We start from the raw sequence: 16,350 nt of genomic DNA, 5'->3' as shown, positions 1-16,350 counted from the left end.
ATCTTCGTCCATCAACATACACAAGGATATCACAAGAGGGGTGAAGTATATCTCAAAAGAGGAAATTAGAGTTTCCTAAAGCTTGGGGAGTGGAGGAGGGGCAGGGATTTCTTCAGACTCAATCAGGGATCAATCAACTATAATATCAATATTTCATCTCCTCTATTTAGGTCTTCCCATGGAGGTTTATTTACACTTCTCCAAATTAGGTTTTTTAGTTGGGAAACAATTCGGCCATGGGCTATAGTAGGCGAGTAAAAGGTAAAACCATAAAATCCACCCGAAATTAAGGAGATTTATTATTTTTAAGTGTTTTAACACATATACATAGGTTGGGTATATACTTACCCGCGTGTACACACTTTTAGCGCAGGGAAAAGTACCGTATAGGAAATAGAACACTATTTTTTAAATTTCGGACCAAGTTTGGAAAGGAAGGATTGCCCTAGGCCATAACCAGAGCATCAAATCTACCAAGAATGGTAAATGGTGCTATAACAGATGCCCCCTAATATATGACGTCATAATGGGTAGATGATGGCCAAAATGTATTAAGTGTATATAAGGAATCATGCTGAGACCGAGGAGGAGTTCACGAGAATTTAGCCTACCAAGCCAATGAAAGAGATCAGAAAAAAATAGTTGTCTGAGGTGGGTATACCGATGCTTAGAGATAGTAAAGCATGTCTACATGTCAAGTACAAAAGCGGATCCAATATGCATACAAGTATAAAGGAACTGAAAATACATAATGGATCATCCGATCATATCCATGTAAGTACATGTCTGAATATCACATATAAAGAATTGATCAATGATGTTGAAGTATGATGGTGATCACTAAAGTTATAAATATGATCCAAAAAGTACCAAGTCAAATGGTGGAATAAATGGTACTACACTACAACTTGGGTGCCAACATGTAGGATGTCGTTGTAAGGCACTGCAATATATGAGGTGGGTGGTGTCAACGAGCAGAAACAGGAGAAACTAATGAGTTAATGAAGAAATCTTGATGCAAATCGGAGGTCTTCACCAACTATCATGCTCCATTTCTACACAATGGGAATAAATCATCTGAAGTTTACCATGTGATAAATCATTTGATTACTGGTCATTGATGTATATTGTTAACAAACGCAAGACTACTCATCGATAATGATGATGAGAGACAAGGTACCCAGTACAATCTAACAAGTGCGAATAAATGAGTTGTAGTCGAACACTTGGAAGAATTTATCATTGAGGAGACAATGATGTTTTGCCATTGTCGATAGTGAAGGAGTCTGTCATTGATGACTGCAAACCATAAGGTAATACCAAATGGACTCTAGATCTCGTTCCCAGAGCAATGAACTAAAGTCAATGGGAAAAGCTTCGCTAGAAGGAAGGCCTTAAGGCATCCTTCATCAATCTATCACTAGTGTAACCCGTATGCCAATAATATGGAAGGAATCAGACGAATAAAGATGTAGTAACCCAACCAAAGCTTGTTTCGAGCATACACAAGATGTAGCTAGTGCATGATAGAAACCCTGTGAACCAACCAATAATGAAAGCTAACACAGAGGTGAGGAATCCACCAATAGGGTAAAATGGAAACAAAGGCACTACACAAATCCCAATGTGTGATAATGAAAGCTGATGTCGAACACAAGGGAAACGACTCAGTCAAAGACCCATGATACTGATCGATGTTGATCACAAGGTGACCTATCAATAATGAAAATAGGGTTAGGGTGTATCTCTAGATCCAGTCTTAGAGGAATTTTTCATAGTCGATAAGAGCAAGACCTGCCAACAAGAATTCAAAGGATACCTTCTCAAACCAGCACAAGCAAAGGACCAAATAGTTGATGTGATAATGAACATGACTCTGACAACTAGGAATGATTGACTGAAAAATAGGTCAAGAGACACCAAAGAGAGGCTGACTCAGGTTTACTTCCCTTGAACAGAAGCACAACTTGACTGTGACTACATGGCAGCATATGATAACTTTGTATAAGTTTGTCATGCAAGAGGCATAAGCAAACTCTCCATATGATTGGAAGAGATAACCAATCGAAGGAGTACTAAATCAATAACAAATTTAAGGCTCTCCTAAGTCAAACTAAAGCCCATCCCAATGGAGGAAAGACTTATTTTTTGAGTGCTTTGTTCAAGGGAGACACAACTGACTCTAGCTGCCATCAATTATGGAAATAACTTCTATTTCCCACTCTTTTTGAGATATATAGTTTTTTTTTATCTTTTTCATATTTATGAAGCCTAAAAAAAGAATAAAATAATGCTATAGTACAATGGAAAGAACGAGTGTAAAAAAAAAGATGCTCTAGTTCCTGGGAGGGGAACATTCCTATACTCAATGCAAGGTGACGAAAACTAGTCAATGACACTCAACAGAATGTTCTTTCCACAGGTAAAAAGGTGTGTCAAGTTATACAGGCTAAGTGATTGCAAGGTTGATTTTGTAGAAGACATGGTAAAAAAGGTGGCTTAAACACGAGTCCAAGTGAAGCAGGGTGAAGGCCAAAAGGTACAAATGGTCAACATGCAATGCAGCAGTACAACTCAACAGAAAGGAGCCTATAGGGTATAAAGCTAGAAAAATAGAAAATAAGTAGAGGAATGAGGCTTCATCGTGAAGTCATGGCAGGACTAAAGAGGACTCCTGAGCCAAAGAACAACAGTTCAGCATGGGTGCCAAGTGACAACAAGGTACTATTTAGGGCGCCCATGATATGGTAGGCTCTACCACACAAGTTATGACACTTCTAAGAATGAGAAGGTTCTGCATAATATCTTGGTGGGGTTGATCCTAAGGTGAAAATGGGAAAGGAAAGTGATGAATGCACAATGCAGGTGAAAACCCTAACTATATGCTAGTTTTGAGAACCAATACTTGTCAGAGCAGATCAACCATAAAAATGTCCAAAGGAGAAATATTCCAAGTTCTTATATGATAATATGGTACAGAGAACCACGCAAACTTGTGGCTTACACATAATAGTTCTTCAGGACAAGCCCCTTGTGAGGCTTAGGCCAAGGACACCTTTGGTATTTGAAACTCATGGCTTCAAAAAGTTCCTCCTGTGAAGGAAAATCAAATTCCAAGAAATTGTGAGAACTACACGGATCAAAAGAGGAAATTATGGGGTCCCACGTCCCCATAGGAGGAATCACTCGCTCAACCATCGGGACTAAGTCCCAAGAAGGAAAATAATAGTTCAAAGGATCCTTCTCAGAAGAAATTGAACATTGAGGGTTCATTGCCACATAATTCACTCGTGGTGGGGTAGAGTTTACTTGAACACTTGGAACAAACCAAGGGGTATTCTATAGTAAATTCGAATTAGGGTGGTTATTATCAGATGCAAGCTGATCAATAGTGACAATGTTCCCGTTATGAGGAAAACACATCACTCGAAAGAGTGAAGACACCATAACATTCATAGAATAGACATAATCATGCCCAGGTAACATATTAAAGTATAAAGGGTGATCAACCACCATCATATCAATTAAGACAGTCTTCCCACCTAAAGTAATAGGAAATCAAGGAAGAACACCCATAGATTCACCAGGTCTTCTATCAAGGGATAACAACTCACTATCACCTGTTAACAACTTTGGAGAACCCAAAGATTTCAAAGTTAAGGAGGATATATTACTTGCAGAGGATCCTTCATCCACCATACATCGATATACATTTGTGGAATTAACTCTAACCTTTATTTGGAAAGGTGTAGCAGAAGGAAGATGAGGCTTGATAAGACTATCCCAATCAAAGGAGAAACTCCTAGAACTTGGAGTTGGAACATTCAAAGAAACCGGAATGCCCCCTATACTAAAAGACTCTGTACTAGAAATCAAAAAAACTTTGTTGTTAGCAACTTCACCCCCCAAAAGAGGAGTGGAATCGACCAGAGATTACACTGGCTCAACCACTTTGTCAATTAATGGTTGATGAGACTGTTAAGAAACCAAAACAGGTTCAGGAGTAGAAGAACCTTCAGACTCGGACCATATCATTTGTTCCTCTGAAATACCAGGGCACAAATGAGTAATATGGTCTCCCTTACATATCTTACAAGGAAACTTAGGTTTAAGACTTCTACGCTTAGGTTTCTGATCAACATCCATTCCACCAACATGACTAGCAGTGGTTGATGGAAAGTCCCTAACATGACTCGCAGAGGTTAGTGACTCTTTCCCAATAGAGATAGGACTTGTGCCCCCAGCCCTACTCACAGAAGTAGGTGAGTCAACAGAAATATGACTCAAAGAGGTAGGTGACCCATTGCTAGTATGACTTGCAGTGACTAGACTTATTCCCCGAGCATGACTTGTAGTGGTTGAAAGCTCATCTCCAACATGGCTAGTAAAGGTTGATGATGATTCATTGCTAGTATGACTTGTAGTGACTAGACTTATTCCACAAGTGTGACTTGTAGTGGCTGAAGGCTCATCTCCAACATGACTCACATAGGTTGATGATGATTGGATAGAACTATTCTTCTTCTTCGTCTTCATCTTTCTCTTCTTTTTAGATCTCTTATTACAAGAAGAAGGAGAGAAAGGAATCCCAAATTTCTCTTTTAAAGAAGATGAACAATTAACACCCATTTGATGCCCTTGAAATAAATAATTCATCTAATAAGCTTCAAGAACATCAAGAATATTCAGAGTGGACCACAACCAAACTGGTAGTCCATCATTCAATATAGGAATATTGAAAGTGGCCCTAGAGGGGGTACGAATGTTTCCAAAGAAATGAAAAGCACAAGGATCCCCTTTTGTAAGGGTTCCTTGGTTGGTACCCACAGGAATAGCGGTCATACTAAACTTATTTGCAGGTCCTTCCCTTGCGGAAATGTACAAATGACTTTCCAAGGAAGAGAGATGCACAATCAAAACCTTTGCCCTTAAGGAGGAAACTCCACAACTTTCAAATGAAACATCAAAAGCACTTCAAGATCAACAGAGTGGTAGGTTAGTCACTCAGAATCTAAGGTCCAAAAGTGACAAAAAAAATCCACCTAAAGCAAACTAAATCCAAAGAGCAAAGAGAACTCGACTATAAAGTCCCTAAAGATGAAACCAATCAATCAACTTCCAAGTATTTCCACTCTAGGTGATGCGGACCAGACACTAAAATGCAAGAAGTGAGTAAGGGACCTTCTAAAGATAGTTTGTGATAATAATGACCCAAAACTACCAGCGAAGGCAACAGAAACAATTACCCTGACCTCCATGCAAAAGCCTTTTCCAGTTCAAGCACCCAAGTTTCGCAAGGGTACCCTCTAGAAGTACTAATGAATGTGATGAAACATCTACCTCAGGTGCCACAGAATTCCCCTCTGCAACCACCTATGTGATCCCTAGGAATAGAAACTATGGGAACCATTTCATATTAAAAGACGGGCGGGACAGTGCGAGATCCAACAAGTAAGAGAGGGGGTATCTCTCTTCCTTGTCTTCACTCTCCCTCGTGCTTGACTACCAGTCATGGAGCTTTCCTGATCTTTCTAATGACATTGGATTTCAAGCATTATTCAAATTCTATGTTTGATAGTTTGAGTGGCCTTGGAGAGTTAACTGTCCACTCACCTATTCCAAGGCCCTAAAGAAATTAAACTTGTTGGTTTCGTTAATGACTTTGGTGAAGTAAAATTATAAGTGTGGACACTAAAAATTCCTCTAGATCGATATTAGGTCTAGCCACTAACAAGACATTCTATGGAAGATTTCCTTAGGTTAGAACCAATTAAGAGGGCATACCTCTTAGTACGCTTATCACTTTTGGTGATGACCTTGCTTTCTCGCTTTAGCTATCTCCCGTTTCCTTCTTCTAACACCTTAAAGAAGTAAACAACAACGAACAACAACCGTGATAATAGACAAATTGTAATTCAACCTACTTAAAAAGTCAATAAGCATTAAGCCATAAACATGTGAGATGACACATTATGTAGGAAATCAATCGATAGTTTCATATATATTAAATCAAGAAGATATTACAACCATTGTATTGATGTTTTTGTTCTCGTCCGACAAAACTGGGTTCCCCTACACTTCCGTTAACATTCCATGATGGCCTCAATAATGATAGTTTTAAGGCTCTTCCCTTTAGGTTTCACACTTCTCCCTCACACACAACTAGAGAACTACAACTATGAATAGCTTGTTGTTTACTCCAAACTTAACTAGCACTAGCACACCAACATTAACACTTCAACACTAGCTAATGCAAGACCATCTGACCACCCTTAATCAAAAGTCAAAGTCAAAGCTATGGAGGAGGAGACATGGACAATCATATGAACTGGGAGCAAAATTATGTTAGAACAAAGGTAAATTGATGGAATTGATAAGTCTCTAGAAGACTTAAGTAATTTTGATTAATCTGCCATGTATGCATAATGAAAGATTTAGGGATTTTTTGAAGGATTTTAGGAGAAGATCATGGATCTAGAATGATCCATGATTCTATAGTTATTTCTATATATTATGAACTTGTGCGTTCTGATAATGGGATATAGAGAGACAGATATAAAGCATAGACAAAGAGTGAGAATACAATGTAGTCGAAGGAGAATTTGTGCCTAAGGCTGAAATGCCTCAGTCTGTAATCGAATTTTGTATATAATCGAAATATATGTATTATGTGGATTTTCATGTATATGTGTATGTTTGACCTATAGTTCAGATGTATGTGTTGGAAGAGTTAAATTTTGTGTGACATGTTATTGATCGACCATCGATCACTATAAGGATCAATGATGATCCAACGATAAAAAGAGTTAATTATTGTATGAGTGTCATGAGTGCGTAGATAGAGAATGGCAAAGTGGAGCTGCATTATATGCAAATTCCATCATAAGAGAACAAGCGTAGAGGGAGCCGCCAGATCATTTAAGATCGAAGGATGTTAATGGCAGAAAAAGAATGGTAGAGGAATAGATTTGGATCGTCAGATAGATAGATCTGATAGATCGACGGTGATCAGCAACTGTGGGGTTAGGAGAGTACGGATTTTCTTGATTGTGGTTGAAGTCCCGCACTCACTCCTAGCCATCGATCTCATATTCAACTCTTAGATCATAGTCAAATACAGGGGTTAAGGCCATTTTAATCTATGTTCTAGTTGAAGTCCCACAAACCGTAGATTTGATGGCCTCGTATATCCAATGGATATCAGGTCTTAAAGTGATCAAACTTTAATTACAAAATTTTACCCGAACATTTATACATCAAGGATTTATATTCCTTATCAACTCTGTGAGGGTGGTTAACCGTCGTGCATGATTCCCATTTGATATCGATGTTGATCATTGGCTAAAGTGTGCCTTGATCAAATGGTGGAGGATCGGTGATTAGCTTCATTGATCGGATGTAATATCAACTGTCATTTTAAATGATGAGATCAATGGCGGAGATTGAAGTCGATAAAGCTTGGGCCTGAGCGGACCCGAGAAGTTTATGGATGCGGGTTTATTTTATTTGGGGTCTGGTCTTGTGCATTCAAATTTGGACTGACATTCATTGACAGGTTATGTGTTATTCGTTGTTTGGTGATTAGTTGGGTTTTTGTTAAAACCCACCAAAGTAAACGCTTCTGATTTTTAGTGTGGGCCATAACCCACAGGTCCACGTATTAATTTTATAAAGAGGAGCTAAACTACCTTTAGGCAGTTTTCTCCGTCATCACTAGCTTGTGCTTGGGAAAAATGGAGGTTTATATACCATGAATGGATGGGAGATGGTTCCTCTTCTCATGGGAGAAGGTCTTATCCCTTGAGGTAGTTCCACCCTTATAGGGAAAAGAAGCCCAAACTGACATCCTCAACTCCAATCGGCTCAACAATTTACCAGACATCCATTACGAAGTTTCTAGAGCTGGAAGCTTCGTCTCCTTATTTAAAAAATTTCTAAAAGAGGATCAACGTGACTAAAACAAATCTCAGTTGCTCTGATTCATGCTAGGGACAATGTTAATCCTTGCATATCAGCGCGAGGAGGACAAGGGTCATTAGCGTTGGTCTTGTAAACTGGGAAAAATAGAAAATTCTTGGGAAATGATGCAAAAGGGAATTGTTCTACTCATAAAGAGGGACATGATGGGAGTTTCTTCATGAAGGGAAAGCATGTAGGGTTCACTATAGAGGTCCTCCAGGATCAAGGAATGGAGAATAGAGGGATAGTGAAAAAAATTTGTGTAATAGATGCCTCCTAAAGCATGAAGGCCGAGCCAGAGTGAGGGATGAAATGCTTTATGAACCAGTGTGGGGAACCAGAGTCTGTCATCGGAAAACCTACAAGCAAGTACATATACATATACATAACTAAGAAATCCGTCAAATGATACATGAATCATGGTATGGACACAACCATCCAGAAAATGATCATGTAAAGGGATCCAGGCATGGGCGCAACCATCCGATAAAGAGGATCATAATGAAACCAAGGTATGGTCGCAACCATCCATCTGAGAGAGACATGTATATCAAAATAATCATGTTATAGCACTTTGCAACCTGGGCTGTTGTAATCTGAGCCCAGGTTCTTGCGCTCCAACATGACCCGATCAAATTACAAATTCTAATATGTGAATAGATGTGTTGACGTCGAACATGCTAGAAAATCGCTTGATTACCAGCCGATGATGTGAACTATTAACAAGCATGAGAGAAACCACCAATAACGTCAATGGTCCTCAAGGTACTATCAATACAATTCATGGAATGTGAATAGAGGAACTGAATTCAAACACCCGTGAAATCACTTGATCGAAAATCAATGATGTGAACTCGTCGTTGAGTGTGAAGAACGTTCGATTAGGGCATGCAATCTCTAAGGTACTGGAAGGGGGTCTCTCAGTCAAATTCCTGGATAATTAGATGAATTTGATAGGAAGCGACTATGTCGATGGAGGGCCATAATGTATCCAACATCATTGACACGAGACAAAGGGATGCAAAATGATTTTGGATGATACAGAGAATCAGGGGTAAGTGTAATTGCAGAAGGACAACTCTTGAACATATCGGTGACATGACTAGAAGTTTGGAATCTTTTGCATCCATAGGATCAGTGGTAATGATGATGTGGCAGAGATCAAATGGAAGGAAAAAATGAACGGCCCAACCCAGGAAGGTCAACGATAAAAAGGAGGATATCCCATCCTGACACGAAGTAGAAAGTGTCATGTTTAAGAGTGAACTGCCGACACAACTGATTATATTTCCAAATTTTCCCCCACCATTCCTGGCAGGTACCCTAATTATTTTTAACTTGAAGGGGATAGCATGTGCTTGCACTGTAATTTCATCCTTCGAATGAATCTGACCTAGTAAGTTTAATGAGCCCTAAGAAGGAGAAGCTCATGTTCGTCATGATGACGAATTCGATGGTGTTTAATATTTTAACGAGTCCAACAAAGGTGTAACTCGATATCTTTTTCATGTTTAGAGAGTTTGGAAAAGACACAGAAAAGAAAATTCCACATGGTCCCTTTTCGTACATTTGTATCTCTCCAACCCAAAAAGGTAGAAAACAGTACTAGAGAAAACTGTTTGACCATTTCAGTGAAGCAGTACCTTTTTTGTAAATAGTTCATCCCATCCTGAAAAAGGGGTAAATGTATACTAGGAGCACAATGTTTCACATCTATTAACGAGTTTGAAACGACCAGGGCTTGATTATATTTTTGTGTTTAAAGGGTCGGAAAAGAGCTTGAAAGTGGACCCCCCATTTTATTCTCTTTTACGAGTCAAAAGGGAAAAAATACTCGGCAATCTTTTCATTTGAGTTTTACAAGTCGAGAAAAGAGCTGAAACATGACTTGACATCATCGTCGAACATCCATCACCTATTGTTGCTTAAAAAGGTAAAGTGCATTATCCAATTCTTAAGGAGAAATAGGTCAAAATACTTAAAGTGAGAGTGCTACTATTGACTATCAATAGAGTGGCAGGTTCCCAAGCAGTGCACGAGACTAACAAGTAAAAATTTGTATATGCTATCGACTATAAAACACCGACAATCATTAATTGGGTGGAAGCCATGAATATCAACATAAAACGCCAGTTGAAAAAAGCTAAGGCGGAGAATCTGAAGCAATTTTGCTTCATATCTATACTAGTGACCTATTTCTTAAAACATGTGTCGTTGTTCTAGTACCAGCTAATTGAGGTAGATCCACCAATGCCACAAGAACCACGGATGGCACGTTGGAGTCATTTGATGCCTAGGATCACTCTGGACCCACATATGTCTTACAAGCCTACCTTATTTTTATGGCTATGATGACAACTGATCATCATGGAGGATTGGCCATATAGCAGTATCGATTTTCACAGAGATTCGAACATGCCCCTACTAGATGGGGAGGATTTTGATGACGAAGGTAAAAAATCAATTTTTTAATTTCTTTTTATATATATGTGTTTATAACATTTTGTTTTATTAATGTAAATGTTGGACCAGAGCATCCTGTCAGGATGTCCCTGATAACCGGTGCGTCGCTCGCCAGTTTGATGTCACTCCTTATCAAGAGGGGAGTGACAATGAGGAGGAGATCGTGAGGAACCTTGAGCATTTGACTCATGGTATCCCAGAGTATGCCTAGTTGGGAGAAATCCCCCGCCAGTACCAGAGGCATACAGTAGGAGTATCGGACCGGATCCGCCAATTATTGACTCGTGTCACACGAGCAGTTTCATGCTACCATGATCACCATGCTGATTAGTTCCTAGGTCCAACATTTTACATTTTTGAGGCCTACGTGCCATGGATATATGAGGCCTATGAGCCACCGATGTTATTTGAACATGTTAGAGCTTGAAATTTCACCTCAGGCTGAGAAAGGTAAACCTCAAGGCAACATCAAACCACTTAGCCTCGTAGCTAGCCCTACGGGGCAGGAGAGGGCTCTCTCCAGTCTATCTCGGTAAAGATCTTCAATTGGTGAGATGAACAATAGGGTAACACTGATTTTAGGCTAGTAAACTGATCAAAAGGGTTGATTTGGGGTTTTTAGGGTTTTTGGTGGCAAATTGAGGAGATGGCAATTTTGGGTGCGGGGATTGGACACCGTTTCTGCAGGGGGTTCTTTGGGGCGAGGTAGGAGACAGTATTGATGCCTTTGATTGAGGTGGATGGTCAGGAATGACAGTTGAGGAGCAAAGGAGAGCAAACAATAACTTTGAATTGTCCTTAAATAGTAGAAAACATTGAAATTAAACAAACTTAAAAGCAGAGCATGATAGTCATGAATTCTTACTTTAACACTTCGTTTGATTAATGTGCAGAAGGAGAAGAAAGGAAATGATTCACATAACACACTTACAAGTACATAGAGAAATGTACCATCAATACATGTAACCACAAGAATCCCAAAAAGGACTGCAAAACCCTGGTCTTCCTTAGCCAAAAATTGCAGAGATACAGTGAATAATACAATGATAGTTTCTCCATCAAGAGTCCAACCATGAAAATGAGTAAGAAAGTACATAATATAGATCATCTAACCTCTTTCCCTGCCTCCATGGATCGAGCTCACTATACTAGGAGCTGTTTCAACCACTTCTAAACTAAGCACTACAAACTAGGCAGTCAAAACAACTTGCCTCTATAAGCTAGGAAACCAATTCATTCATTTAATTTTCACCTTTTTCATGAATGAATCTTCTAGAAGAGGTACATAAGAGTAAAAGTGTCATAAAAGTACATTAATTACATCAAAGAGGATAATAATCCACCCCAAAAAGTCAAACAGGGTCAAACCGCGTTTTTCTGAGCTGTACACTGAAATTTGGAGAAGTTTGCCTGACGGGTCGCGCGCCTCTGCCTGACGGGTCGCGCGCCTTTGGGACAACTTTTGGGGCACTTCCAAGTGGCCAAATTGAGCAAGAGTAGGCTTGTTGGAAAGGTCTGTGAGTCTAATTTCCAACCCAGATAGAATTTCTGAATTTGGTGGTCATTTGCCCCTCCAAAATTCCAATCTCCCAAGACTGCTTTCTGTGTCTCAAAGATGTGGCAGAAAGTCATTTTTTGGTTGTTTCTTGACTTTCTGGAGGCCCAAAAGTTCATAAAATCTCAAGTCCATTGATGAGCATATGTAACTTCTCATGAAAAATCTGGAAATGCTGAGTTTTTGCAAAATGGAGTTGCCAGGAGGAAGGGTCGCGCGGGGGGTGAGACCCGTTAATGGAGAAAACCTGTAAATTGCCTGAAAAAACCAAAATTTACCCAAAATGCTCAAAATTTCTTGGGATTTGTGCTATGGCTAGGCTATTTAGTGCCTTGGTCCTTCAGTGAAGCTTCGGCCAAGATGTGGAGGGGATCGGGCCTCTTTCTCCTTTTTTGTTCCTTGGCCAACCGCCTTTGGAACATCTTCATCTTTGCCTTGCACACGTGCATTCTCGCCCAATAATGGTTCTTCATGTTTCTCAACAACTTCTTATCTTGGTTGGCCTTAGCCAATAGCCTCTCCAAGTGAGCATTGAGCCGGATAAGCATGGACTCTGGCTCAGCGGGCAATAGATCACCGGGTCTTCTTCTATTCAAGATGCGGTCTCCACGAATCCTCCACAACTCATCAAGAGCTTTCTCATCCTCCAACTGCTTGTTGCACTGCTCCAGGTATGAGATTTTCCATTGTGCCCCCTCTAATCTCCTCTGCAATGCATCATTTTCAGCTCTAATGTGTTGAATGATCTCCTTTGACTCTCGGCTAGGAGAACTGACATCAAGATCAATAAGCTCTATATCTAGAACACCTGATGGTCCCTCATCAATCCTAGGCTGCTTGCCCCTCTCTGATACCTGTGCTACTGAAGAAAGCGAGGCCCCTTCCACCTGATGTGGAGATAACACTCGCTGAGCCGATGAAGAAGGCGAGACCCCTTCCACATGCTGTGGAGAAAGTACTCGCCGAGCTGTTGCAAATAAGGCCCTTTGGCCTCTCTGATAGGTGATCAATGGTGAGGAGCTGACATGTCTAGTCACGGGGATGTCATGCTGCTGTGATGGTCCTCCCTCCTCGTGAATAACCTCAGGATGTGGCGGTGGTGGTGCTGTGAAAAGCTCACGAGAGATGAACTCCTCCCATGAGATACCTTGTTGTTTTAACTGTTTGAGATGCTGTTTCAAGGGGACAAAAACACAAGGGAGATGTTAGGGAGGGGGAATTTTGAAGGGATCTAGGGAAAATACATATGAAAGGGAGTTAAGGGAAGGAATCATGATATATACCCCATCACATATTTATGACTTGCAAAGGCTTTATGAGAGGTAGGGTTTAGTGCTTTTGGTATTTTTTGGTAGGGAGAATGAGTAAAATGATGAGGGAGGTGGAAATAGGATGTAGGGAAAAAGTGGGGGTGAAAAGGATAACCTTTAAAACAACAAGACAAACCCTAGCTCAACCAACACTTTGACCTTCTTGAGCAAATATGCATTGGACTCATTATTTCAAAATGATTGGCTTAAACAACATTCACATGCTTTTCGAACTTTTGTAAACAATGTATTTTCATGAGGAGAGGCCTACCTGCAACCTTGAAGCAATCTTGGGTTATTTAGCAGCTTATTGGCAAATTTCTCTGGAGAAATCCCCAACGGGTCGCGCGCCTCTGACGGGTCGCGCCCATGTAATTTTTGCACTGACAAAGGTGTCCTGATGGGTCGCGCGCCTTCAACGGGTTACTCGGTTTTTCAGGAGGCTTTTGGAGGCCTTCCTGGTGTCAGAATAGGGTGCAGAATAGCTTTTTGGAACGGACTTTGAGTCTACTTTCCAATCCAACTAGAATTTTTCAATTTGGAGTTCATTTGCCCTGTCAAAAATAAAATCTCCCAAGACTGGTCAAAAAGTGCCAAATGAGGCTTCCTCAAGGAAGAGTGCTGTTGCAGTCAACGTTTGAATGCCTTCCGCAACCCGAAATTGAGCTCATGATAGCTCATTATAAATATATTTGTGTCTAGTTATCATTTTATTCATCAAGAAAATCATTTGGCCAACCAAGCTAGGAGAAAACTTGATTTTCCCAAGGTCACTTCAGAGGTGTCTTTGATTCTCCTGAGGAAACGGTATTCTTGACATTTCTCCCAAACCATGCCACCTGTGAAAAACGTGAAGGAGGGTTTTCTTCCTTGGCATGTTGTGGACAAAAGCCTCTCTCCATTTCCCAAAATTCATCTTTTATTTCTCTTAAACATCATTTGAGTGAAACTTGTCCCGATGTGTGAAACAAGGAATTGTGTCGAAATGAAGCGAAATGAAGTGGATAGGGGGCTTCTAAATTCTTGGGGAAATTTTTGGGAGTGGGGAGGGATGTTAGGAAGTAGGGGAAAGTGGAATCTCAGAGATTTAGTGAGGGGAAGGGGTCCAAAAGGGAAAAACACAGGGCAAACCTAGAAAATTGCCAGGTTGTAGCTAGAAACTAGGGTTTGTGCAAAAATGAGGAATTTGGGAGATATCAGTGATGGGAAGCATTTGGTAAGGTACTTTATGGATAGGGGAAGGTGTATGGACATCAGAAAACAAGTTTTGCCGATGATTTGATCATCCAAGAGAAATTAGCTTTCAAAACCCTAGGAGAGGGAAATGACCCTGCCTAGGCGCAACTGAAGCATGAACAAGATGTAAAATGACTCATTAGACACTGACATGATAATGAAAACCCAATGAAAGATGATAAACTCAGCAGAATGATGACATGGATAGGCATTTGGGCAATTTTGAAAGGAGTGAAAGCAAACCCTAGACCTAATGCCTAGTGACCAAATTTTACTTGAAGACTCACTGAAATGACAAAATTTGACCTTGACACTCTGAGACCACTTTGTAAGAGCATATTTGATCACTGGAGGAAGGCTGGAGAGACTGACACTAACATTGGCTCCAATGGGGATGGTAGCTCCTTAGAGGTGCCAAGAACCGCAGATCTTTGGGAGAGCAGACCAGTGCTTTCATCCATTGCGCGATGGAGTCAAAAACTCAAACTAAAATGCATGACTGAAAACCGACACAATCTTAACAACAAGACTGAAAATTGACTCACAAAGGACTCATGACTCAACTAAAAACTGACTCGATACTTAAACACAACCAACAAACTGAAAATGTTGCTCAAAGGGGAGCTTATTCATCACAACCTACTCTAATAGTTTCATTCATCACCTGATCAAGTGAAATGAAACACCCAATGCAACCAAGTAAGTATCACGTCTGCTAGTTGAATTATCCACAAGTGCTCACTTATGAACAACAAAAGAGAACTACTGAAAGGCAACTCCCATGACACCTTAGAAATAGATCCGCTGAATGATATGAATTCTCTATCCGCCTCCAAAAACACTGCATAAGGATCATGAAATTCAAGCACACTGGAACTTAGCTCATCTAATGGATTGCTTCTCGTTTCCTCATACCATGAATGCAAACTTTGATCTGAGCCTTGTGACGAGACCTCTGCTGAAAATGACAAAGAAAATGGCTGCCGGATCAAGTTCATGTCAGCACATGTTTCAAGCTCACATGTAGTCAATGGAGAAAGACTTTGACTGCAAACCTCATCCAAAACATCAGCTATTGGATCATGAAAAACCTGAACAGACTGCTGCACTGTATCCATTGAAAATGTATGACATCCTTCTAGTTGTTCATCTTTTTCTTGAGAGATTTTACGAAGATTCTGCCTTATAAACTGAAATGCTTCGAAACAAAAGGGTATAGAATCTTCCTGCATCATCAAATCATCTTCCACAGCTTCATCTATAATCTGCCCTTCAATTTCATTTGGTGGCTGTAAATCGAATGCTACAGGCTGCTCAAGAATTTTGTTATCTGCCTCATCCTCAACATTAACACTGAGAGATTGTTGATTTGTTATAGGCTGTTCATTTGAAGATTTACTATGCAATCTACCCTTCAAAAACTGAAATGATTCAAAACAGAATGGTACGGAGTCACCTTGAATCATTAAATCATGTGTGCCCACTTCCAAGTCTTCAACTGCAACTTGACAATCAATGGCTTTCAAGGGTTGAAAATCTGAATCTGAGAAGTCTTGAACAAAATTTTCATTGCTCTCAAGATGATTCAAATCAAGACTTGTTGACATTTGATTTCTGATTGCATGGTAGTTATCTCTGATGAACTGAAACGAATCAAAACAAAAAGGCAAAGATCCTTCACTTACTTCAAACTTTGATGCACTTTCCTCGTCAATGTCATAGCTGATATGTGATGGCTAAACATTGTACTCAAGCTGCTGAAAATGAACTTTTTCCTCCCACAAACTAGCTGCCGATTCATCTGCAAGATTAGCTTTTGTTTGGAGA

The sequence above is a fragment of the Pinus tabuliformis genome, chromosome 1_2, assembly GCF_031772625.1.
Source record: "Pinus tabuliformis cultivar Carrire ecotype Pingquan chromosome 1_2, CPIR1, whole genome shotgun sequence".
NCBI lineage: Eukaryota > Viridiplantae > Streptophyta > Pinopsida > Pinales > Pinaceae > Pinus > Pinus tabuliformis.
Note: the sequence above shows the minus strand (reverse complement) of the source record.